Consider the following 26,183-nt stretch of genomic DNA (forward strand, 5'->3'; position numbering starts at 1 on the left):
AAGATCAGGGACTAGACAAGGCTGCCCACTCTCCCCCTACCTATTCAATATAGTACTGGAAGTCCTAGCCAGAGCAATTAGACAACAAAAAGAAGTCAAAGGGATACAAATAGGAAAGGAAGAAGTCAAAATATCGCTATTTGCAGATGATATGATAGTATACTTAAGTGACCCCCAAACTTCCACCAGAGAACTCCTAAACCTGATAAACAACTTCAGCAAAGTGGCTGGTTATAAAATCAACTCAAACAAATCAGTAGCCTTCCTCTACATGAAAGATAAACAGACTGAAAAAGAAATTAGGGAAATGACACCCTTCACAATAGTTGCAAATAATATAAAATACCTTGGTGTGAATCTAACCAAGCAAGTGAAAGACCTGTATGACAAGAACTTCAAGTCTCTGAAGAAAGAAATTGAAGAAGATCTCAGAAGATGGAAAGATCTCCCATGCTCATGGATTGGCAGGATTAATATAATAAAAATGGCCATCTTGCCAAAAGCAATCTACAGATTCAATGCAATCCCCATTAAAATCCCAACTCAATTCTTCACAGAGTTAGAAAGGGAAATTCTCAAATTCATATGGAATAACAAAAACCCAGGATAGCGAAAACTATTCTCAACAATAAAAGAACTTCGGGAGGAATCATCATCCCTGACCTCAAGCTGTACTACAAAGCAATAGTGATAAAAACTACGTGGTATTGGCACAATCAGTTTTTAATGCTTTCAATAAGACCTGGAGGAAACAACTTCTTCAAAACAAAGATGCAGTGTGAGCCTTCAAGAAATATCAATGAAGTGAAGATGCAGTGTAATCCTTCCAGGAATATCAATGGAATGAAGATGTAGTGTGAGCCTTCCAGGAATATCAATAGAATACATGGAACATGATGCTACCAAAACAACACAGTGATCTTCCAGTGTCAGTTCCCACTGAAAGTCTTCAAAATGTATGATTTAAGGAAGATTGGCATCTTTCTATTTCCCCCTCTCTTTTTCTTTGTGGATCTTTTGGAAACTGCCTTTCTAATTCCTCTTAATTTAAGATGTTCTAATTTATACTCAAATTTGATTTTGAATTAAGTTACAAAACATTGGTTTGAGGCTGTACAGTACTTTACTGTAAATTTATCCTTCATTTTCTCTATTTATTTACTGACAGACATTTCAGTGACATATTGAGTAACCTGGAGACCACAGATGATACATTGTGAGAACAAAATGTAAGCAATATGAAATTCAATGAAGTACTAGGTCATTCAAAATGAGAATAAAAAAACTAAAACCAAAAGTTTGATGACAGGTACATCAGAATATATGCAAAACCAACCAAAGTACTTCTAAGAATGAAGGTTGGGTTAACAGGAAAGTTAGATCATAAGAAAGAATTAAGGAAAATTGTGGAGGTGACAGACTCCATCAAGACAGTCATATTTCACGTTATAACTGTCCCAGAGGGAAATAAGGACCCAAAAATATATTTTAAAAAATGAACGCAGAGCACACCCAATATCTGAGTTGCCATACAGATGTACATGCACATGAATATAAAGACACTGTATGTCATTTCAACTTAAATATATATCACAAAAAATAATTACATTTTTTTGAGAATGTAAAATGAGACAAAAACTTCAAAGCCCAAGGTTTGGAATAGCCTCCTACATCAATATCCTTAAGGCTGTCAGCTGATTTCTTGGCAGAACACTTGCAGACTGAGGAGAAAAAAAAAGAAATATTATAATGAAAATGAGAAAAAAATGCTGTCAATAAAAATTATTTTATAAGGCAAAGCAATGATGAGAAATGATGGTGCTAATAAAAAGTTTCAACTAATACCTGAGGCTACCAATTCCTCAATGATCTGCCTTTCTTTACAGGCAATTCTAAGGAATTCTTCAAGCAGAGATGAAAGAACATGAGTTAGTAACATGAAAACATGCAAAAAAGCAAAGTCACTAGGAAAGTTAATTATGTGGCTAAATTCTGTTGTAATGCTATACTAGAGAGTTATAAATCAATTATAACATTAAAATGAAAGGTTCACAGAAAGGACTAGTGATAGAGTGCTTTCTGGGAAGGTAAGGCATTCGGGTTTCAAAACAATTATAAAATACTGTTAAAGATGCAAGTGCTAAAACAAATGTATTCATAGTTATTTATGTCAGTATTAAGAGAATAAACGTTAAGTTTTGATATTAAAATTATAATCCATAAAGTGAAATAGTCAGTATATTAGAACTTAAAAATTAACTCCAGCATGGATGTTTCTAGAAGCTTAGTGGCACTATGGTAACTATAGCTTGTAATAATGTATTATATAATTGAAATATGTTGATTAAAAACAAAGTAAGTGTTCCCAAACTCCATTACCTATACAAGATTACCATAGAAGATAGAAGTATTATGTTTATATTGATTAAAAGTTATGTGTGTTCAAATATCTCATTGTAGTTTTTAAATGTGTAAATTTTTTTTAATTTTAAAATGTTTTTCTTTATTTAAAGACACAGAATAACATTGATCATTACTAGCAGGTGATTTCTTCTTTTTTTTTATTTTTTTTGAACATGAAATGCTTTTTTATAGCATGTTTTACAAGGGGAGGGGGTAAGAGGGGCCAGGTGGTGGAAAAGTACAGAATCTTCTTGGCCTCTGCCTTGAAACATGTCATGGTCTATATGGTACACTGCCTTAAATTATGATCTACCTGCTATTCTTCAGAAGATATGGTACACTGCTTGAGTTATGGTCTCCCTGCTATTCTTCAGAAGATATGGTACTCTGCTTTGAGTCTATCTGCAGTTGCCAAGCAGGATCTTGCAGTTGCCAAGCTTCAGAGCATATTGTGCACATGGGGAAAGGTAGGGGGTAAGGGTAAGGGCGAGGGTCCTGGCTTCTGGCATCTCCCCCTTCTCTGTTTAGTTAGAGAAGGCGTCTTATGTTCAATCCCAACTATGTGAGTTTTGAATTTTGATGTCTAATTATGGGGGGTCTTAGACAAGTTCACAACCCCAAAACATTGATGTGAGACGAGTCACATCTATGGTCGAAGGCTTTAGGCTGTCAACGTTGGGCAACGTCAAGGGACCCCAAGGTGGGTGAAAGGAGGGTGAGAGCCCTGTCTTAGGCCATGTAGGCTGCACCCACTCCCAGCACCACGCACTCCTTTTCGGCTGCATTGGGTGGGCCCCTGGGAAGTGGACCTACAATAATCCCGTCATTGGGCTAACTCACAGCCATCCTAGTCCCTTGTAAATGTTCAAGTTACCAACCATTTGTCAGTTTGGGGTGTAATATTGTCATAAAGAAAAGCTCCCCAATGTTAGCGGCCATATCAAGGGTGGCCTTGGTTTAGGAAAAAGCCAATTTTTGTTGGGGTGATCAAGAGGCCAAGCTCTCTAGCGAGAGAAACGAGGGCAAAGCCAGGCATACCAGGAACCCTTCTGGAGGGCGTGGAAGTCTAGGGGTCGGCCGTAGGGGGAGGCAGGGGAGCTGGCAGCTGTGTCAGTCTCCTGCGGAGTCACTTCTGGATCCTCTTCAATTTTCAGCTGATGGTAATGAACTTCAACTGTCTTCTTGACGGCAGAATCAACCTGGTTCCGAGGACGACAGGTCACGGGAGACGATCTCTGTCTCACTCAATCTTGATGTCATGCGCACGTCCTCTCAATGAGGGTCTGTCTGGAGGGGTCCGTGCCTTGAGCCCCATGTCTGGGCGCCACTTGACCCGACCGCGGGTCCTAGTTATTCATGGGGGCGAGGAGGACCGCAACCTGCTATTCTTCAGAAGATATGGTACACTGCTTGAGTTATGGTCTCCCTGCTATTCTTCAGAAGATATGGTACACTGCTTTGAGTCTATCTGCAGTTGCCAAGCAGGATCTTGAAGTTGCCAAGCTTCAGGGGACATTGTGCAGGTGGAGAAAGGTAGAGGGTGAGGGTAAGGGCGAGGGTCCTGGCTTCTGGCACATCTGGATTAGAACTTCTAACAGCAGGCATCACGGGTGATTCATTTTTACCAGGAAAGAAAAAAGAAGGGGATTCTCAGGGAGATTTCTCTTCCCTGGATGTAAATTGTTATTCATCGTATTTATGGTTGGGCCTGGCTTTGTGGGGGTATAGAGAGATGGAGAGAGCTTACTTATTTTAAATTAATTTCAAAAGTTTCTAGGAGTTGCTAATCAGCTAAGATCCTATTTTAAGCTCTCCACAAAAGGAATTAAATCTCTGTTCAATATTCTCAAGAGAGAGGTAAACCCTAATTTCCTCAACAGTTAATTGACAAAAGAGAGGTAATCTCACAAAAAGTAGAAAAAGCTATTTCTAATCGATATATTATATAGTCTGATTAATTGTCAGTGGTGCTATAAAAGTCCTTTGACAAAAGATTATTAATATAAATTTATATATCCTTAAATAAGGACTTCATGACTCTCTGAGTGTGGAAGGAGCGACTGTTGGCGCTTCTGCCCTGATTTTACAAGAACTCTGAAAAATTGGCTTTAAAAACAAAAGAGGGGGAACGGTACCCCCTCAGAAGGAGTTCACCTGAAATACTCTCCATCATGCCTTGTTCACTTTTATCTCTCTAAAGCCAAAAGCTCATGGCAAATCTCTTGCTGACCATGTTGGTGACCTCTGGCACCACCAAAACCAACAAAACTTTGCCACAGATATGGGGAAGGATCCTCTTACCCATAAAGGGAATGGCCCAGACCCAGTTCCCTTATGAAGCCAAGGACTGATATGCCTGTCCAATACCACAGAAGGCACAGCTAACCAGCTACCAAAAAGATTAATAAACGTGTAAATTTTTATTTTGTATTATACTTCAATGGAAAATTAAACTATAAACTACCTAAAAGATAAGTCAATCAATCAATCACACTCTTAGGGGAAAAAAGCTATTTGGGGAAGATAGAAAATGGGAATTTGTTATTGTAAAGTTAACATGAAGAGGTGTAATAAAAACATAAAATGAAGATAACTCATTTTGGAAAGGATCATTAAATGATTATGTTAGAAACATGCTAAAGTTAGAATCAGTCTGTAGGGAAAACACATAGAAGAAAATCTGAAAGACTGGTAAATTATAGTTCAGATCAAATGAATCATGGCTCATACAATTCTTTCAATATCTAGAGGAAGTAAGTATTTTAAAGTGTAAGATAGAAATGTAACTTTTAAAAGGTAGAGGAGAGACCTGTAGCCAAACATTAGCAGAGCTTGGTAACCTCACGGAAGATGCTGAAGGACTGTAGGTACTAGAGGATTCTAGGACACCAGAACATGACTCACAGAATCAACTTGTACCATGTTCTGCTGATATCCCTGGGATGACAGCCTCATTTTTAATGGAAATGAAGGAGCAGTGGATCTGCTGGAGAAGGGAGTTGGGGAAAATTGAGAAGAGGGAAGTAAGGAAAAGCTGCAGTCAGGATACATTGTATAAGAGAAGAACTTAAAAAGACAAAAATTTAGAAAGCATAAATTAAAAAATAAGACTGAACAAAGTTGGTTATTCGTACTTCATTTTAAACTGTTCTAAACCTGAATAATTAATTTCCAAATTCCATAAAAAAGAAAACTTGAATTGACTAGTGGTATTCTAAATATAGTAAAAATATAAACATCACCTTGTTCTTATCAATACAATACATAATCAATGTATTTATGAATCAAGTTTATGAATCAATACATAAACTTCAATAATTAAAATTTTGAATAAACAATATATGTCACAAAAGATCTTTTTACACATAAGATATTAGTAAATGAATCTAGAAAAGAATTTAAGGAATTCACTGTGATATGCTATCAAAGAATCAATAAATATGAATTGAAATTTAACATCTTACAAACCTATTTAATATAAGCCAACTACATGATATCAGAAGAACTAACGTAATTATATTTATTTTATAAGTTATGATTAGTTTTATATATTAACATCCAAACCTGAACTAGATTATCTACTTCCATAAATATAATGACTCCTACCATCATATACATTACCATATATAATTAGCCATTTTTGTCCAAAGGTGAAGAAATAAAGGGCAGTGACAGATAATATGAAACCAGTCTTTCAGGCAGGCAATAGATTTCTCTCTTGACAGTTATTATAGGGCTAGTTTCATATAATTCAGTCACTGACTGGTATAATACTATTTTAGTCACATAGTTCTACTGTCGGGATTCATGTGTTTTAAAGAAGTGTTTAGAAAGTATGAAACCATGAAAAAAATGAGCCAATATCTTCTTTACAAACTCTATCTACAATACATTTAAATGAGATATGTGACAAATATACATATTTTCCATTAATATGACTTCTCTATATTCTATTATAATTTGAAATATTAGAAAGAAATTAGTATTTATAAATTAATTCAATGGCATATCACATTGTACTTAGCATTAAAATAATAGTCACCAATGCCTTGAAAATTCTCTAAAAGTAAGATCTCAACACCTCTCCCACCCCACCATGTAGCATATCAAAATCTAAAATTTCGATTTAGAAATTTGAAAAACATTGGTTCAAATATTTCACAATATAAACATCAAGTCCTGAGGGTTTTTTTGTAAGTAGAAAATATAATATAAATCATTAGGTATCAAAAATCAGATTGAACAGTCTATTTGAAAGGTAGGCAGTAAAGAAATTGACCAATCAGGTAGAAACTATGGGCTACTTTGGACACTTCAGCAAAGTGTTCTTAATCATTCAAATAATTAGAATTGTTTGTTACCTATTCTATACTTTTATGATCAGAAATATATATATGAGTTCAACCACATGACTGCATACACATGTCAAATTAAAAGCTTAATGTCATCTAATGTAAAAAATCTATGATTTAAATAATATACTCAACTACCTTGTGATGTTCATGATTTCTGTCATTGTCATTAAATCATGAATCTTCCATATATGATTGCTAATCTTTAATAAAAAGTGATTGAAATCTCTGAATGGATGTTCACTTTACCTAGTCATTTAACATTCTGCAGCACAATTTTACTGTTGATGACTGTAATACATATTCTTAAAATATAGAGCTCAGAGAGTGCTCTAAGCTCCAAAAAATCCTTTTACCATGAGCAAAACTATTTGAAAGTATCCTTTGATTTAAAAAAAAAAAGACAAAATAGCTAGAGCACAATATTAACACTATAATATAATTTTTAAATGTATGAAATGTAAACATGTCAAGTGAGGATTCTTTTCAATGTTTGGCAAAACTTAATTTTTTTCTTAATTTATATTCTAATTTTAATTTTCATTTTTAGAACTGGAAAGATGAGAGCCTTTGCTACTAAATAATACAAATGTTTATTTAAGAAATTCATACATTCTTAATGAATTGATAATAATGAAACAGGACAAGCAAGAAGATCAGAGATGTTCATCATTGTGGTAGCATTTCAATGTAATTAGTTTGGTTAGGGATTAAAGAATTAAATCTTATTCTAAAGAAACAAAATTAATTTGGGTCATTTGTTTCTAAATTATAATGAAAGGGAGAGGCCTGCTGGCAGAATTTAGAACCGCAGTAGACACTGAATTAAAACTAACTTTCTTCAGAAAACCACCAGTGTTATAGGATACATGTCATTACTTCTTGGTTCCTGTAATCCATACTCTCAAACTGCATCTCACTCTGTTTGAGTCTATGTTAAACATACCTTTGAGTTGGTATAACATACTTCTGGCTGACCATCTATTGAAACAATGTTAAAATAACATAGATAATATTCTATTTGGATTTCGTATGTTTAGGAAAGTGTAATGCTCAGTCTATTTTGAGTTGTGACAATTCAGATGCACTAAAAATTGAACTTACTAATTCTCACTGAATGTTAACACCTCTTGATTTGTAGACTTGCTCTGAGTAATTCCTATACTTAATTTTTTTTTGACTACTTCCTTTATTTGACTGAGGGAAACATCTTGTTTTACTCATGAAACAGATCCAGACTGGATCTAAATTTAGCATCCTACATGGGTACTGCATAGAATTCAGAAAATATCCAATCAGTTCTTTAATGCGATTTAGTTCTTAGTTGTTGTTTACTTCGTTTAAATGTGCAAATAAAGAAAACAATCTCCAATCTCCACGTGTTAGAATGTGAATGGAAACAAGCCCAGAGTCAGGCCTTCTCTATTGTTTGAAATGTGGTGATGCTCTGATTACTGTTCCTTATATTTTCATGAAAGAGAGTCAACTATGTGTGTAAGAAACACTGAAGGCAACAACATTTTGCTTCTGAAAATATACAGCTGAATAATGTATTAAAGCTTTAGGCATTGTCTTAATGGGAAATGGAAAGTAAGCAAACATTAATATAAAGTCAATACAGTGACTTTTTTTAAATCATTAATCGACTCGAGTTTCTGGTAAGTATCTGGAGTAAACAGAGCTTCTCCCTTATGGAATGAATAAACTTTACAATTGTTTTCTATTGTTTATAATGATGAATACAGAAAATTTAAACAGTTGGTTTAGGGCAAAATATTTTCCCCTAAACCACAATAATTAAGAGAGCCCACGAGATAGGAGATAAAAGTTTTTCTTATGGTTAATTATATTCAAAAGGTCCTATTATATGATAATATATTAGTATCTAGAAAAATGAATATGGTAAATAGTATTAGGCAAACCTTATTATCCTACAGTGGGTCTAAATAAAACCAAAGGATTCTGCAAATTATAAAAAAGTTCCTCTGTTTACTATTAAGCCTTATGATTCCCACAGCACTAGTTAAATCCTCCACATTTGATGGCATGTGTGGCTTCCTCATTGCAGTCACAAATCCAAATCCTTAATTATGATTTAGAGACTTAAATACTATTCACACATAGGAATAAATAATACATATAGATTCATCTCTTCTCAGTCATGGCTTTCATGTGTTCAGTTGCCACAAAACATCATAGGCTTGGAGAGGTCTTCTGAGAGAAGGGTTGTCTGGGAGCCATGAAAACAAATGACTAGAAGTCAAATTATGAGTCCAAGCTCTTGGCCTGTGTTCCACTTGAGACCGTTTTCCAGACTGCTGTTTCTCTGTTCTGCTCTCTCCAGGGATCTCCAGGCAGCTAGCTCTCTCTATGTTCAGCTCAAGACAGTTCTGCAAGCAATTCTCTCTTGCTATTCTAAAACAATTTCTCTTGATAGTGCATCTCTTGCAGATTATAAACCCACTCACTCATTTTACATATCAACCAAGTCATCTACTCTAGATTCTTTTTTGATTATCCTATTAATCAGCACTGCTTGACTCCAGCTTTTTGATTCTTAGGAAACAGTAAGCACACGTTTTCTTTTTCTTTAAACATTGCAAAAGTATTCACAACTCTTCCTGCCTTTGTTAAGCATGGAAGATAAGATAGTTGGGTGGAACCACACCCTGAAATTAAACTGTCTAGTATAGTATGCCTGGGCCTAATCTTGTTTCTCCCCATGTGAAGTCTGAATTCAGGAATATTTGCCTTTGTAGGCAAAAACAACAACAACAATGAAAAGCTTAGCTGGGTGGAAACTCCTGCTGTCTATCACCATTCCCTAAATCTATTTATCTCCTTTCTTAGTATCTTTCTGACAAGTTGGCTCACAGCACAGCAGATTTTGTTCTTTTAGACTCGCGAAGCCCCTCTCATGATTCATATTGGATTTTCATATTTTGCCTAGTTGAAAAAAATATGTATCTTCTGAACTCGTGTGTTTGGAGTTCCTTTCCACAGCATTAAGTGCTGCCCTAAAGGTCTCCGCATTAATCATTTTTCTAAGACATTAGCTACACTTTCGCCTCCTAGACTCACTCATGCTGTCTCTGGTTATCATAGAGTCAGTAGGTTAACAGGGAGGACAGTCCTTGAAGGAGGAGGAATAATTATGTACATTATACAAACAAGGCTTACTGTCACTGCAGCCATCTACACACAGAGATGTGCTTGCTCTGTTGGCCCTGTCCCAGGAGCAGGAGCTATGCCATTCCACCCCCACCAAGGCCATGCTGGACTCGGCATCCAGTAAGGCAGGCTTCAATGGGGGCACAAAGGTGCTTTGACGCTCAGATTGACCTCTCCATTTCTAATGATTGGATTACTTTCATACTGAGTCCAAACACAAGGCCTGAGCAGGGCCACTCACAACAACAGTGGCTCTGAATAAAGAAGGGAAGGCAATATAGGGAATAAGGTTGACATTCAACACAGAGCTTCCATTTTCTGTTAGAGTGTGACTTCTCTCCAGTGGAGGTGCGTGGGATTCAGTTTTGGGTTTCAGCACTTGAAACTTCAAGGCTTGTCTTCTTATAATTTATAATTTAGTTTGTTGTTCATATTGGTGGACAGGATGGGGGGGGATAAAGAGGCAGAGATCTGTGGGGGAGAAGATAGAGGCTGGAAAAGTGGGGGCGAGCGAAAACTAATGAAGATGAAGAGAGGATGAGATGAGAGAAAATAGAAAGAAATGATTGAGCACAGACACCAGACATTCAACTCCTGCTGATGCATCTTCTTTACATTTGTTCTATTACTATTGCTGTGTGATTATGCAGGTGTGTGCAAAAGCATGCACACATATTGACTTGAGGAAAGTGAACCAGATAATCTCTAGTCATCAAAAGTAGCCACATGAGTACTTGAGTCATAATTATATCCTATGTTAATGCCTATATAATTAGACCTAATCACAACTAGTTTTACAAAATAACAACTGGTAAAAAAAATCTCAATTTTATGATAATATACTTCAATATACTTCCTAATATACATATATATATATATATATATATATATATGATATTTTTATTTAAGTGTTACTTTCAGATGCCATGTAGTAATTAAATAATCAAAACTCTGACTGAAATCTCAGAACAACAAAAATTAATTCCTTCTTAGAGATTTTTCTATGGTTAATAAAGTTGTAATATATTAAATAATTAAGCCAATAGCAGTCCAAACCCCTGGCATATATTTTATCCATTTAAAACTGTGTCAGATAATACAGTTTCTGAGGTTGCTATACTCAGGCACTACAGTTGATAAATCATTTACTATGTGCATATGGTTTTGTAGATCTAAGACTATGGGAATGACCAAGGCTTTGTTTGAGAGTGACTGATTTGTTGGAATTGATAAAAGCAGATCATAAAACTAAAGCTCATCACAATGTAATACTGACTACTAGCTATTGAATGCCTTTGACATTTTTCTGCAGAGTGACTTTCTTTACTGTCTTATCACTTCTCTTTCTCAGTGATTTTCAGATTGATTTAGGTTTGCTTTTCTCTTGATAAATCAGAAAGTTTATGATCATACTGTCTTTCTGGCACCACCTATTTAGCATCCATTTCTCTTTCATATTCTTTGTTTGAAAGTAAAAGAAGTAAAAGACCAGTAAATAAGACATTAATTACTTGAGCTACCTATAACATAAATAGGGAAGGCTTAACAGAATTATCTCTAAATAAGAAAACAATTCCATATTTCTTGTCAATGTGACATGGACATTTACCAGTCTAGTAAACTCTGAATTCTTCAATATGTACATTCTCTAAAGCAATTTAAACTTATTTTGAAGTACAGATATATTCAAATTCCTGGCAGGATAAATTCAATTCTTGCAAACATATTTGTGGCATCAAATCCAACATTTCAATAAAGAATTTACCCTGAACCCATAAATCAGAAGGCCCTTTGGGTTGTTTTTATATTGTGATATGCATTAGAGAATATCCATATAAATTATTCTTTAAGCAAAATACTGGAGACACCTCTGTATTATTTATTTCTGTAACATATGTTTATGTAAACAATCCCTTCTTTCTGACCACGACTACTCCTAGTAATCAGTTTATTCTTTCCTAATATGACCTCAGTTATTAGACTGCTTCCTTAGTAGCTTTAAAAGACTTCATACTGTATTGACTGATAACCTGTAAAAGACATTAGCTCTGTACTTCAAACTCAATCTTGTCTCATCGTCCATTTGCATTTTCTAAGCCACTCCATTTGTAAGATACAGCAGCCAAACCCCATTTATGGTTGCCACTCCATTCTATGGATCCTCACAGTTCTTCAACTCATCAAATATGTTTTTTTCTTCTTATAATCCCCATCTATCACTTTGTGTCTCCTAAAATAAAACTTACTTGAATAGTGAATTGAGATTTAATTTATTCTTGTGTTATTACTCTCAGTTTCACTTGTCTCTGGTGTACAATAAGAATAATTGCAGTGTTTTCCAAAGATAGGCTCAATGATCTTCATTCAAGGAGACATAAAAAATTGGGGTTTTGAAAACCATGTAGTGTTTGTCACAGGTATTAAATCTGCTATTACAGTATGAAAAAACCCGTAAACATTGGCTAACTATTGAATCTAGCTATAAGCTAATAAATATGAACAAAATCAAATGAAGGCTAAATTTGGCCTAAGAATCCTGTTTTCACTACTTTTGTCATAAATCCATAATACAGCATCACTTTTATGTAGTTTCTGTTGAAGTCATTAACTGTAAAATCATCTCTGTATGTGAAAGCATTGAAGCAAATAAAATTTATTGGTAAAAGTAGACTAATGTCAATGGATCAAAATGGAAATGATCTAAAAAAAACAAAAACAAACAAAGAGACGAACAAAAACATGTTCTTTAAAAAAAATCAATGAATTCAAAAATGTGAAATAATTATGAAAGTTAGAGATAACACTATGAAAAAATGAATTATACCTGATTTTTCTTGAAAAGAAATCACATATTCAATATAGCTAAGGCTAGTTACAATGAAAGAGGAATAACTTGAAAGTACTAAATTGATAGCATATATGTATCATACTTTTGAAGATCCATTTGATGAGTGAATGATTATATAAATATTCTCTATTTTGTATATATATATATATATATATATATATACACACATATATATGTATACACATACATACACATACACACACATACACATACAGATATATATACATATATGGTGACTATTCTGCTTAAAGTTGTCAATAATCCTGAAAATTTAAGTAAATATTTATTAATTATGGAAAAAGAATATGTAGTTAGTTTGGGCATGGCACAAGATGTGTATTTAAGAGTTCAGTTTATTATGTCTTTAATATTCTTAAACTTTTGTTTCCTCGTGTTTCATAACCATATTACCACTGTGACTAATATCTACTCGAATTACAATAATTTAACTAATCCCCAAAATTCACAGAAATATTTACCATTGAAAATAGTCAATATGTACATTTTTGAGAGAGTCAGAAGTGGAGGTCTCTATCGGATCTCTCCCTTTGGAGTTTGGGGAGCCCTGTGGAAGAGAAGGAGAAAAGTCTGTAGGACTCAGAATATTGAAGATATTGAGGATACTGGGGATATCACGAGTACTAGCAGTTTGTGACCAACTGAATCAACTAAGCAGGGCTCTTATGGGCTCACAGAGACTGAAGCAGCAGGGACGATGCCTGCATGTGTCTGCACTTGGTCCCATGCATATATAGTGCGGATCTTATCTCGGTGTTTTTGTGGGACTCCTAACTGTAGGATCAGAGATCTCTGAGTCCTTTGCTCACTCTGGGACTCCTTTTCTTCTATTAGATTGCCTTATTCATCCTTGATATGAGGGGTTTTACCTTGCCTTATTTTATTGCATTTTGTCGTGGTTAGTTTTTATCTGTTGGAGGATTCTCCTTTTTGAAGGAAAATAGAAGAAGGGTGAATTTTGTGTAGAAGGAAGATGGTGAGGATCAAGAAGGAATGGGCAGAGGGGAAGCTGCTAGGTATTCATTGAATGACAGGAGAATCTATTTTCAGCACGAAAAGAAAAGAAATAATAAGGAATCACTAGGGATGCAGATATGACTCAGAGCATAGTGTTGGCTGCACAAGCATGAGACCTAAGTTCAGACACCCAGAATCTGTGTCAAAAGCCATCGTGACATACACCTCTAATCTTAACAATGGGAGGCAGTGACAGGATTGTAGAAGTTTTTTTGAAAATCGGTTTAGCCCAATAGTGCTCAGTCAACCAATGAGATCTCATCTAAGAAATATTATGGAGTGGATTGGAGAAAGATACTCATTTTACCTCTCCTGCCCTCCACAGTTGCATCCTCACACATGCACATTTCTCCACACAGACATATACATGAGTCAGCACACAAACATACAACGCAAAATTTAGGGGGAAAGCATTTGGTACCTTTGATTGAATGTATGAATGCAACATATCTGTTAATGTTAAAAAACATGAAATGTCAAGAACAGATAAATGGAAACAGAAGCAAATCACACAATGTTAGGTACCAAGAGACTTTCTGTTTGATTTGTTTTTTCTTAGTTTCCCAAAACTGATAGCCAGTGGACAACTACAAACAGTGAGAACATTTCTCAAAGTCTGTGTTCAGAAAACTACAGTAAGGTGATAAGAGCCACTTGCCCGTTTTAGCTGTGCCTAAAGCACAAATTACTTCCATCTATCTATTGTGTTTTCAAGAAGAGATATGCCTGCCTTAAAGGCGGAAAATACATATTTTAGTAGCAGTAACTCTTTCCTTATGTGTTCTAAGAAAGAGTTTACTCATCTCTCTTTCTAAGGTCCTAAGAGAAATATTCAATATTTGAATGACAACAATAGTGATTATCTAGTCAGTAAAGTGCTTCCATATAAACAATGAGGATGTGATTTGAGTTTCTTAAAAGCTATGTAAAAAACAAATGCTTGTAATACTAGCAATGGGGGTGGAGAGACAGCTCCGCAGACCAGCTATGCTTGACAGGAAATTGCATTTTTAGGTTTGATGATTGATTTTATTTCAAAAAGTAAGTTAAAGAACAATAAAGAACACACCCACAGTCATGTAAACATTCATATGCTTTACTAGATATACATACATATATACATATATATGTACTAGATATAGATTCATATTAAATCTTATAAACTGTATTACATATTAGAAAAAATATATATGTACATATATTAGAGATTTGAAGTCAAGCTATGAATTTGGATCTTATCATTTTACCACTTACTTGAAAACAAAAATAGGATGATCGATGCTATGAATCATTCAGTAAATTTAGGAGGAAAAAAATCAATCAAGCATATTGCTTCTCTGAAGTAATAAGCTTCAAAGGTAGAAAGTCAATCTGGAAATCCCAAAGAATACACACAGTCAATCATTAGGGATTATTGGAGTCACTTATGAAAAGAGAAGCTATCCACAGGAGAATTGCAGGTGAAGAAGCATTTTGTGTGAAAGACGAGCTGAATTAGTTGTCAGGAGACTGCCCCTAGTGTGACTGACACAGATTCAATTAGTGAACTTGCACAAGAAGAGAACATTTCTGGGTATCACTAATCAAATTTTTAGTAAATAGAAGTAAGATGGAATAGTTCCCCAGGTTAGTTAACTAACGTTTACAAGAAATCTAACTTTTACAAGCATCAGAGCTGCAGCGTTAGATGCAGGCAGGATAAAGCTGCTGATGTGCTTATCCCTCTGTTTCCTGAGAAAACATTTTCTAAAAGTAAATGAAATCCCATGGACAATTTAGCACTATTTAGACACTATCTAAGACCTTCAAATATACTGAAAAAAATGACAATTAAAAAAGGTTTTGGCAGGAGAGACTAAGATTATGGGTCATTAAATGCAGGGAGATCATTGTATATAATATAGACAGGCAAAATATAAACCTAGGAGTCACTAAATACCATCAAATAAACCAGTTTTACTGGCTTTGAAGGTGAAATAAAAGGAAAGACAAAACAAGAGATACAGACTTGTTAAATTGTTGATAGTTCATTCATTTTTTATCAATAAATTGTATTTAAAGTGTAAAATGAGCTATTTTGATAAAAACACATTTTAAAGAAATTAACATGTTGGAATCATTATTCACATACTTATGATACAGTGGTAAAAACTTTTGAAATCCTAAGCAATGTGTCTATTGCAGCATGAAATGCTTTATTACTGTTTGAACTCAGCTGTTCTGACAGAAATGATCTGCTTGGTGCCTCTGAATTCCACAACTGAATGACTTAAACAGAACTGAATGGAAATGCAGGAACTTAACTAAAATAAAAACATCCAACTGAGCTGCACATTCTCTCTCTCTCTCTCTCTCTCTCTCTCTCTCTCTCTCTCTCTCTCTCCCTCTCCCTCTCTCTCTCTCCCTCTCTCCCCCCCCACACACACATTCCCCCTCTCTCCCTCAATTTCTGTGTGTGTGTGTGTGTGTGTGTGTGTATCCTGCTCTCAAGTAGCCTCTTTTACCTATCTGACCCATTCTCTCAAATATTTCTCTGATTTGTCCCAATCTGCCCCTCAATTAGATGTCATTTACAAACATGGCTGCTTCCCTCTACAAACTAACCTTAACTTCATTGTTTAGGAAGAAAGGTGTGTCTGTGTTTCAGCCAAAGGGATTAAAGGTGTGTGTTTTGTTTGTTAGTTCAGCTGGATTACACAGACCTAGAAAGTTTTTGGATGTGATCACGTGCTAGTGCAACCATGTTGCTGGATTAAAATTCCTCAACAACAAAACTTGCTATTCCTCAATGTCTTTACATATGTAAAATTAGTAAGAACACTATAGCTCTATTGTATGACTGCCAAGTTAAAAAAAAATAGTAGAAAGTTGTATTCTGGAATTATGGGACTGCATTTAAGGTGATACTTTGCTTTTCCCAGGGACTTAGGTACATTTAATCTTACGTTTGGCATAGCTCACAACCATCTGTAATGTCAACCTTGTGGGATCTGATGCCCTTGTCTGCAATCCTTGGGCAAATTGTTCATGGATTGTGCATACATGCATGAAGGCAAAACTTCCAAACAGATAAACTAAAACGAAAATATACATAGAAGTTTTCAGTTGCAAGGACAGCAATTTAACATGAAAACTATTTTCTAGTCAAATAATGAAATGGGACTTGATTTTATGAGTAGAATATAATAGGATCTTTACCTTATATAACCAACTTAGGCAGTATATTTCCAATTTGATGATAATGAAAAATGATGATAAATCAATATGTTGCAAATTTATGCATTTCATTTTTGGAACTGACTGAAAAAGATTCAACATTTCACAACTAAATAATTTATTATAAAATATTATATATCATTTATATATATGCAATATTTAGAAAGATATATGAGCTAGAATAAGAAATGATATTTAAAATAATAATTAAACTCTAAATCTTATTTAATAGAAATATTTGTGAATACTTATAATAGAGGTAAATCTACGAAGCTTCACAGGTCACTCTAAATCTTTCAGTGTAGACTTTTCCTCTACCTTAATTGAGAATGGTTTTAGGAACTAGATATATAAAATAATTTTGCCTCAATAAAACGTGTACTGTCAGTAAGACAAAATAAAAACAAAAGTAAGTTCAAATGTTATATATTATGAAATAAATAGTTAATAAAATAAGACACAGGCATGATATGCATGTTACTCTTTCTCCTTTGTCTCTGCGTTTTATCACTGTATGTTTCTATCTTTCGGTATTTGAATATAGATAAAAATATATCTGAAATAATATGGAGTACCATAGTTAAACCAAAACAAATATGTGAGAAAAATATTCCTTATTTATTCTCTGAACACCTTCATCAATCTTAGGAACTATTATAAAAGTCTTATGTGATTTAGGATATAATAGTTTAATATGAAATTCACAGTAAGGTCTTGATTTCCAGTTCTTCCATAATGACATTTGAAATACATCAACAGAGGTACATACTTAACCACTATATCAAAAACACTTTGCCTGCCATTTACATGATTGTTCTTCTACTTATAAATTTATTGACTTAAAAATATGGAGCACAAATACTATTAGACTTTGTTTTCATGCAGCCTGAAAGTGAGCTCACACGACTTACACTTCTATTAGTTTTACTGTTTACATTAGTCTATCTGATTTTAAAAATGATTTTTTTGAAAATTACACTCCAATCAGTGTGTTACATAGCAGCATTGGCATGGTCTTATAATTTTTTTTAGTATTATCTGGCTGTAATTCAATATTTGAAGCCATCTGAACATATGCAAACATTAAATTTTCTAAACATCTCCCACTGAAAACTATTAAATATGTTTTGTTGATCTTGTGTTATATAGCAAATTTATAAAAATCTCCCTAATATTTATTTGACTGCTCATTTCTATTAAAATTAAGATCATTTCCATTTAATCATAGAACAGCAATCTAATTTGTACTGCTTTCCTTAAATGATGACAGTGAAATTTGTATTAAAGAATCACTCTGATCTGAATCTGTGATGATATTTGTCCAAGTTTTAGGTGTATTTTACTAGCTTAATGTCTTTCAATTATTTTATCTTGTAAAGAAAATCAATAATATCTCTGCGAGCCAAGAGTATGATGCATAAAACCACATTTCTCAAGCCTACCTAAAGTTCCAAAGCTCTATAATCACCATTATCCAAATTATTGAAGATCTTGCACACTGTGGTTATCTGTAAATTGATGTGAAAATGGTTAGTTTCTGAGATGTATAATCAAGAGGAAAGTGTAATCATTGCTAAGATAAATTTCTTGATGCATGATATCATCAGATATTAAAATAATATACTTGGTGTCACACCTGTGAACTATTTGATCGTTTTTAGACAATAAAGATTGTCTTTTTGTTCTGTTATAGACATCATAAAGATTTCCCTTTATTTTTAACTATAGAATCCATTTTGATGCTTAGTTTGATTAGTGGGCCTTTAAATAATATGGAGTCAAGTTTGGAGACTTTTCTTATTTTTTTATCATAAAATTAAGTAAAAAAGTAAAAAAAAATGTGTAAAAATATGTATCTAAGTGTATGCCAATCATACATCAGTTAACATTTAAAAAATATGATACATGTATAGCCAAATGTCAGAAAAAGACTGTAAAAGGATTCTGAGAGAAAGCAGCTTCAGAATGATGAGTCCACCCACTGGAGGAGCAGGAGCAGAGAAATGTTTAGATAAATAAAGCACTTTATTGAGGATAAGCATCTAGACGCTTGTGAGTTTTGTGAACAAACCTGTACATGATGTAGACTCCTCTGAACTAGACTAAGAATTTTTTATTACTATTATTATTTATTTTTTTTACACTCCAGATTTTATTCCCCACCCTGTCCATCTTCCAATAGATCCACATCCCATACCTCCAATCCACACCCCTGTCTCCACGAGTCTGTCCCCCCATACCCCACCCGATCATTAAACTCCCTGGGTCCTCCAGTCTCTTGAAGATTAGGTACATCATCTATGATTGAACACAGACCCAGCAGTCCTCTGCTGTATATGTATTGGGGGCCTCATATCAGCTGGTATATGCTGCCTTTTGGTGGTCCAGTGTTTGAGAGATCTCGGGGGTCCAGATTAATTGAGACTGCTGGTCCTCCTACAGGGTCGCCCTCCTCCTCAGCTTCTTTCAGCCTTTCCCTAATTCAACCACAGGGATGAGCAGCTTCTGTCCTTTGGTTGGGTACAAATACCAGGGTGAGGGAATTAGATTAAGAATTCTTAGGAAGCTATAAAATTCTTACTATTAAGTATTCAGTTGTCACTATCCTAGTTCCAGAAAGAAAGACCTAATCTGTTTTCCTATATTGATGTAGGACCAAACAGAACAGGAAGGCCATCATCAGTAATCTTAGCAGAGCGATTCAGTTAAACCAAGATACAAACATGAAATATTGTGAAAAATGGAATTGTATGATAAGACAGACAACTAGATGACACTCTGGAAAATTATAAACCAATCTGAGAAAATAGTCCATCACTACATCAGCATGTAGAAGTTTTCATGAGAACAGTTAAGAAAATAACTGAATTGAATGAAAAATTGAAAGGGATCCGTGGGAAGCTAAAAGCCATTGGGAACTTGGTTTAGAGAACATGAGATGTCTACAGAAAATTTCCAAGGCTAACGTAATTCTTTCTCCAGCTTATACTCCTTCAATCTTGTTTAAAGTTCAAACAATAGTGGTTTACAAAGATAACTATAGTTTTAAAAGCAAGAAGGTTGGGACGTTTTGTTTTATTTACAATAGTACATTATTTCAGCATGAGTTATCATAGTAACTATATGGATAAAAGTTTTATTACTAAGTATGTTATTCAATGCCTATAGGATAGTGTGGTAAACTGAGGAAGACTGAATTAAAGGCCAAGTTTAGCCTTGGGTCCAAAGAAAAATCCTGTCTCAAAGTGAAAGTAAAACAAAAACAAAAACAAAACAAACAAACAAACAAACAAACAAAAAAGCGTATTCTATAATCCAATTCTTGAGGACTGGGTTTCCAAAACAAAGATTTTTGGGTTCACTAGTCTGATGTTTATAACCAGGTTGAAATTAGCCTGCCTGTCATGGGGAAATTGTGCCCTAACTAAAATTGGAGACTCAATTTGCTGGTGAGTCAAGTTGTTAATGGAAGTTCCCTGGTCCTCTCTGGAAGTGACAGAGACTTACTTTTCTAAGCATGCAGACACATCAAATTGTGAATATCAGTTCCTGGGAAACGACTGATGACGTTGTTAAATGTCTACTGTGCTCCAGACTCCTCTAACCTATCCTGTGATATGACTTCAGTGGGACCGCAGAGAGGTCCAATCAGAATGAAGATGTTTTGCATTCACTAATAAAACCAGCCAGAGTATCATCTAATTTAGGTAAATGTCAAATCATGCCAGGCTTTAATAAGAATATCAGATGAATCTTCTCCACTAACACAAATGTAATCGCAAATGAAGACTCTAAAATAAAAAAAAAAGGGGGAGGAGGGTCAAGATTTTCATCGGATAATGTCACTATTCTTATAAGTAGTAAGGAGGTATTAGAAAATATAATTAAAATTTAGTGTTTAAATATTTTCATAAAAAAAAAAAAGGCTCCCTCTGCTCTTTCTGAATCTCTTTAGAACATCACTATTAGCCAACACTTTTCTCTCTGTTGAGTTTAGATTATCTTTATCCTCAATCTTCATCTTCTTTGGGTCAGTTCATTGATTTTTGTTCTTCACCTGTCTCCTAATTGATAGTGCTCTTTCTAAACAAGCAGAAATTACCAGGTCAGAAACATGAGTATGTAAATTTAAAATATGATCACTTTTAAAGAAAAGTCACACAAGGTCAATATGAGAGTAAATATTTTGATTATAAAATTATGTATAAAATCACTTTTCAGTTTCAATAACAGAACTATGTGTAACACCACATTAGTACTTCTATTTCATACTTTCAGGCTCATAAGCAAATTAAGCTGTAACTAATCAAGTGAACCATTTAATGACTAGTGCAGACAGGACCAACGTCTTCAGTGCTGGATTAAGACTTATTTCGCTTTTCCTGGAAAGCAGTGAGCATAGAGTTCAGAATTTGATAGAAAATGTATAAAGGGTATCTATCAGTTATTTTCTGCATGAAAAATTTCCAAACATAAAATCAACATGGTGTATACTCATGAATTAGTTTATACCATGTTCACAATTATTCTTGTTATTTGTTGAGTCCTCAAAATATCAGTATTCGTTAAATGCATTTTGCCATCTGTATACTGCTTTGATCAATGTATAATGAGTGCTTAAAAAAAATTGCATCTGATTCTGAAATCCCATAACATGTAAAGAATAATTTTCTTTTACTAGTTTGGCCTCACTTATCTTTTGTGTCAATTTTGTATTTATAGCAATTATTCCACCAAGGTATCTGCATGAAGGCATTTTGAATTTATTTTCCAATTAGAACCATCCTGACAGGCAGAAAAACAAGAGACATAGCAGATTGGAGATTTAACATGATTTCCTATTCATCTGGACTGCCAAGGCTAAACTTATAATTAAGGGATAATCCCACAGCAGGACCAGGCACATAAGCTAGTAAACACAGCACAAAAAATCATGCTTATGGGGGAACCTTTATTTGATGCTTAGTAAAGAGAAATGGTTTTATTGGCCAAGAAAGTCATTGCTGTGATAAGAATTATACTTTAAGTAGCTTGCTTTATGCTAAATCTGGACATAAAAAAGTTGAGTGTTTAGAAGAATCTTTTTAAAAATGAAAATAAGCTCCAACTATACTAAACAGGTTGTATAATGCCAACTTCACACAGGTAGGGCTTCTGTCGACTTAGGAATTAACTTGACCCTGGTGCTTTTCACTTAGGAACTTTTCACACAACTATTCTTTCATCTCTTTTCTTAGACTGAAGTAAAAACTCAAGCACTGCAAAGACAAAATTAATGAGACTGCCCTGAGTTTAGGTGATGAGTTCCATGCCTGGAAGTCTCCTATCATATTTGATTTGAGAATCGAAGAATATAAATTAACTCAGGACATTGACATTGAATAATTGGAAGTAATGCTTTCCATAAGAAAACCAAATAGGTAAAATTTCATAGTCAACGCAATATCCTCAATGGGTGACCTTAACTACAGCCTAAAGAAACTGTTCTCAAATTCACAGCAACATTGTCACTAGACAGAAGAAATTGAAATCAAAGTGTGTCCAGTTATGTGGCAAGAATGGAAATGATTGTCTAGAGATAGAAAACTTTATTATTGGTGTAATAAAAATAGAGCCTTTAAGTTTCATGAAGCCAAATTGATGTTTTACTTTCATGACCTTTGCATTTTGATTGCCCCATAAAAGACCTTTAGTTAAGCTTAGTTCACAGGATTTTTTCTTTTATGTCTATGTCTTGAAAGTTTATGTGAAATTGACATGGTAGTCTATTTTGAGAGACAAATTGATTTTTGGATTTCACATAGTATGAGAATTAGATTTTCTTCTTTCGCTTTTGTATTCCTTCATTCATAGCTCCTTTACTCATTCCTTCCTTGATCCATCTTTTTTTTCATTCTTCCTTCCCTTCTCCACTTCCTTTCTATTCCTTCCTCTTTTCTCTACGTGATCTCTTTTATTCTCCTTTTATAAACCTTCATTTTGATTTTGATATGTAAGCTATACTTTAATCCATTTCAGATTCCTGCTCTTTTGCTCAAATTCTGTTCACAGCTATGAAGTAGAATGCACTCTGTATGAAAACTTCAGATACTATAAACCATATGCAAATCACCTTTAATAATCATGTGCACCAGTCTAATGGCTGGCTGGAACTATACATTTGTCTCAGTCAACTGTCAGTGGGCCTCTCAGAGGGCCCATGCCAGGCTCCTGTTTGCATGCACAGTAGGGCATCAGTACTAAGTTCCAGGCTTGGTGCGCTCACATGGGACAGATCCCCAGTTGGATTGATCACTGCATGGCCTTTCTTTGAGTCTTGTTCCATTTTTGTCCCTCCTTGTCCTTTAGGGTCGAACAATTCTGGGTCTAAAATTTTGAAGATGGGTGGGTGGTCCCCTGCTTCAACTCTGGAGCCATGTCTATCTATTGAAGTTGGTCTTTTCTAGTTCCACCTCCTCTCTGTTTGGCAGTTTGGCTAACATCATCACCATTGAGTCCTGGTAGACTCTTCCATGCCTGTCTCTGAGATTTTCTAGACTGTCCCATTTTTTTTCTCTGTCCCTTACTCCACACTGCTGCATATTTCAATTAATTCTCCTAGCCCTCTGGCTTTCTCTTCTTTGTACCCCCATATATGATTCTGCCCTCTTTCCTCCTCCCCCTCCCCTCTCCTACCCTCTGCCTCCCGTGATAATTTTGTTCTCGCTTCTAAGTGAGTTCGAGTTATTCGTACTTGTGCCTTCCAATTCTTGTTTAGCTTCCTACAGTCTGTGAGTTGTATCGTAGGTCTTCTGGCCTTTTTGGCTAATATCCATTCAGGAACTCCTATGGAAGAATTTGGGGAAGGACTGAAGGAGATGAAGGGGATTACAATCCCATAGGAACAACAACAGTGTCAACTAACTTGGAGCTCTCAGAACTTCAAGAGACTAAGCCACCAACCAAGGAGCATACAAGGGCCCATGTCCCTGGGCATATGAATAAAAGAGGGCTGCCTTGTCTGGCCTCAGTGGGAGAGGAAGCACTTAATCCTGTGGAAACTGGATGCCCCAGAGAAGAGGGATGCTAGAAGAAGTGAGGTTGGGGTGGGCAGGCAGGTGGGGGAATTCCCTCTCAGAGGTTGGGGGATGGGCAGGGGATGGAATGATGAACTCCTGGAGAGGTGACCCTGAAGAGGAGTAACTTGTGGAATGTAAAAAATAAAATAATTAAAATAAAAATACCATGTACAACATTAAGTATTTTAAATGATTGTGAGGATCAGGGAAGTTTGGGATACTTCAAAATTTTAATGTTAAGTATGTTCTTAATTCTGAGACTATGGCTTCCCCAGTTTGCTTTTCAAACTCAGAACTTTCAGCACAAGGCTGATTCCACTCACAGTGAGTTGGAACAATCTCCATTAATTAAGAAAATGCCCTACAGGCTTGCCTGCGGCCCAATCTTACATTCTCTATTCAGGCTTCCTATTCTCCAGTGATGCTAATTTGTGTCTAGTTGATATAAAACCAGGCAGCAGAAAAACAAAACAAAAACCAAAAAACAAACAAAAAACAAAAAACCACATATGAATTTAATTTGTATACATAGTACTTTACCCAAGAAATTACATGTTTTCATTCATGATGTCGTTTCCAAAACTGGACTCAGAATTGAGAACATGATCAATTATTCTACCAACATGTCACTACAAACTACCATATCCCTAATCAATCAAACTAAAAAAATAATTTAGAGACATTGATTATAATTAAAAAATATTCTAATCAATTTATGAACACCATACTGCCTTAATATAACAAGAACTATATTTTCCTAAATGATGCTCTTGGAACTAAATAAAACATACTATCCATATAGATAGAACCATAAGTATGCGTAATTCAATATATTATTAAGTGTACATATATTAGAGACCCTAAAAGAAGATCGTGTCTAAATATATGAAGCTTCTAGAAGACAACTGAGGAACAAAATTTTCATGACCTTACATTAGGAAAGAATTATAAGACAAAAATAACTGTAGAGATATATAAATCTTTAAGATAATCACAAAGTATTTATTATGAAAAACAATGATATTACTATGCTTAAAGAATAACTAAGCTTAGAAATATTGGACACATCCATATTGGTAAACTTAGTGTGCATAATGGTATGATATTGTTGCAAATTTATTGGAAATATTAATAAACTTAAATTTGCACATATTCTACAACAGCATTTATATTCATCATTCAGACTAAAACAGATAATAACTCCGAGCCACAAAGTTTTATGATAATTTTCACATTAGCTTCTTTCAGAATATCTAAAATGCAGAAATAAAATATTCAGAAACAGTGGGATAAAAGATAACTCACGTATCCATACAAACCACCGATAATTAGAATGATGGCGATAAATCTAAACACATTACAGTGGGATGAAAAGCCAGATACATAAATGTGTAATTTGTCTGACTTGATTTCTGTGCAGTTTTGAAAAAAGCTAAAATGACTCATGATGAGAGCAATTTGTAGCATCCTTACTTATCCTGGAATACGAGGATTTCCAGGGAAGTTGTCTACGGGAAAATATAGTGAGGGTCTGGGATAATTTTATCTTGGTAACAGTATATTTTTTCAGAGATGTTACTTTATTATAAATCAAAATTTGTACTTCCTATATGTACTTCTTAACATTCCTCCTTTGTGACCTATGTAGTTATGTAGTACCATTCTTTTCTATTTTCATATATGTCTATAACCATTATCCTATGTGCTTTATGTCATGAGAACAGCACTTATAAAGTACAGTACTGTACAAATGGTATGGTACTAGTCCTAATATTGTTTGATTTTTAGAATGATTTTAAGAAAAACCTGTATATGTTCAGTCTAGGCATAATGTAAAAATATTTTAAGTATAATGGGTTCAATGTGCAGGTGCATAATCTAATATGGGAGGAAGAACAGATATAAGATGATAATTAATATAGAAAAAAATAGATGGTACAATGAAGAACACAGCAGAAGGAGCGTGGAATGATGGTGTATTAGTGTGTGTCTATATGTGTACGTGTGTGTGTGTGTTAGTGTGGGTGAGTGTGTGCATGACTGTGTGTGTTAATGTGCATGAGTGCGTGTGAGTGTATGTTAATGTGTGCATGAGCGTGT

The sequence above is a fragment of the Grammomys surdaster genome, unplaced genomic scaffold (genome assembly GCF_004785775.1).
Source record: "Grammomys surdaster isolate TR1022 unplaced genomic scaffold, NIH_TR_1.0 65, whole genome shotgun sequence".
NCBI lineage: Eukaryota > Metazoa > Chordata > Mammalia > Rodentia > Muridae > Grammomys > Grammomys surdaster.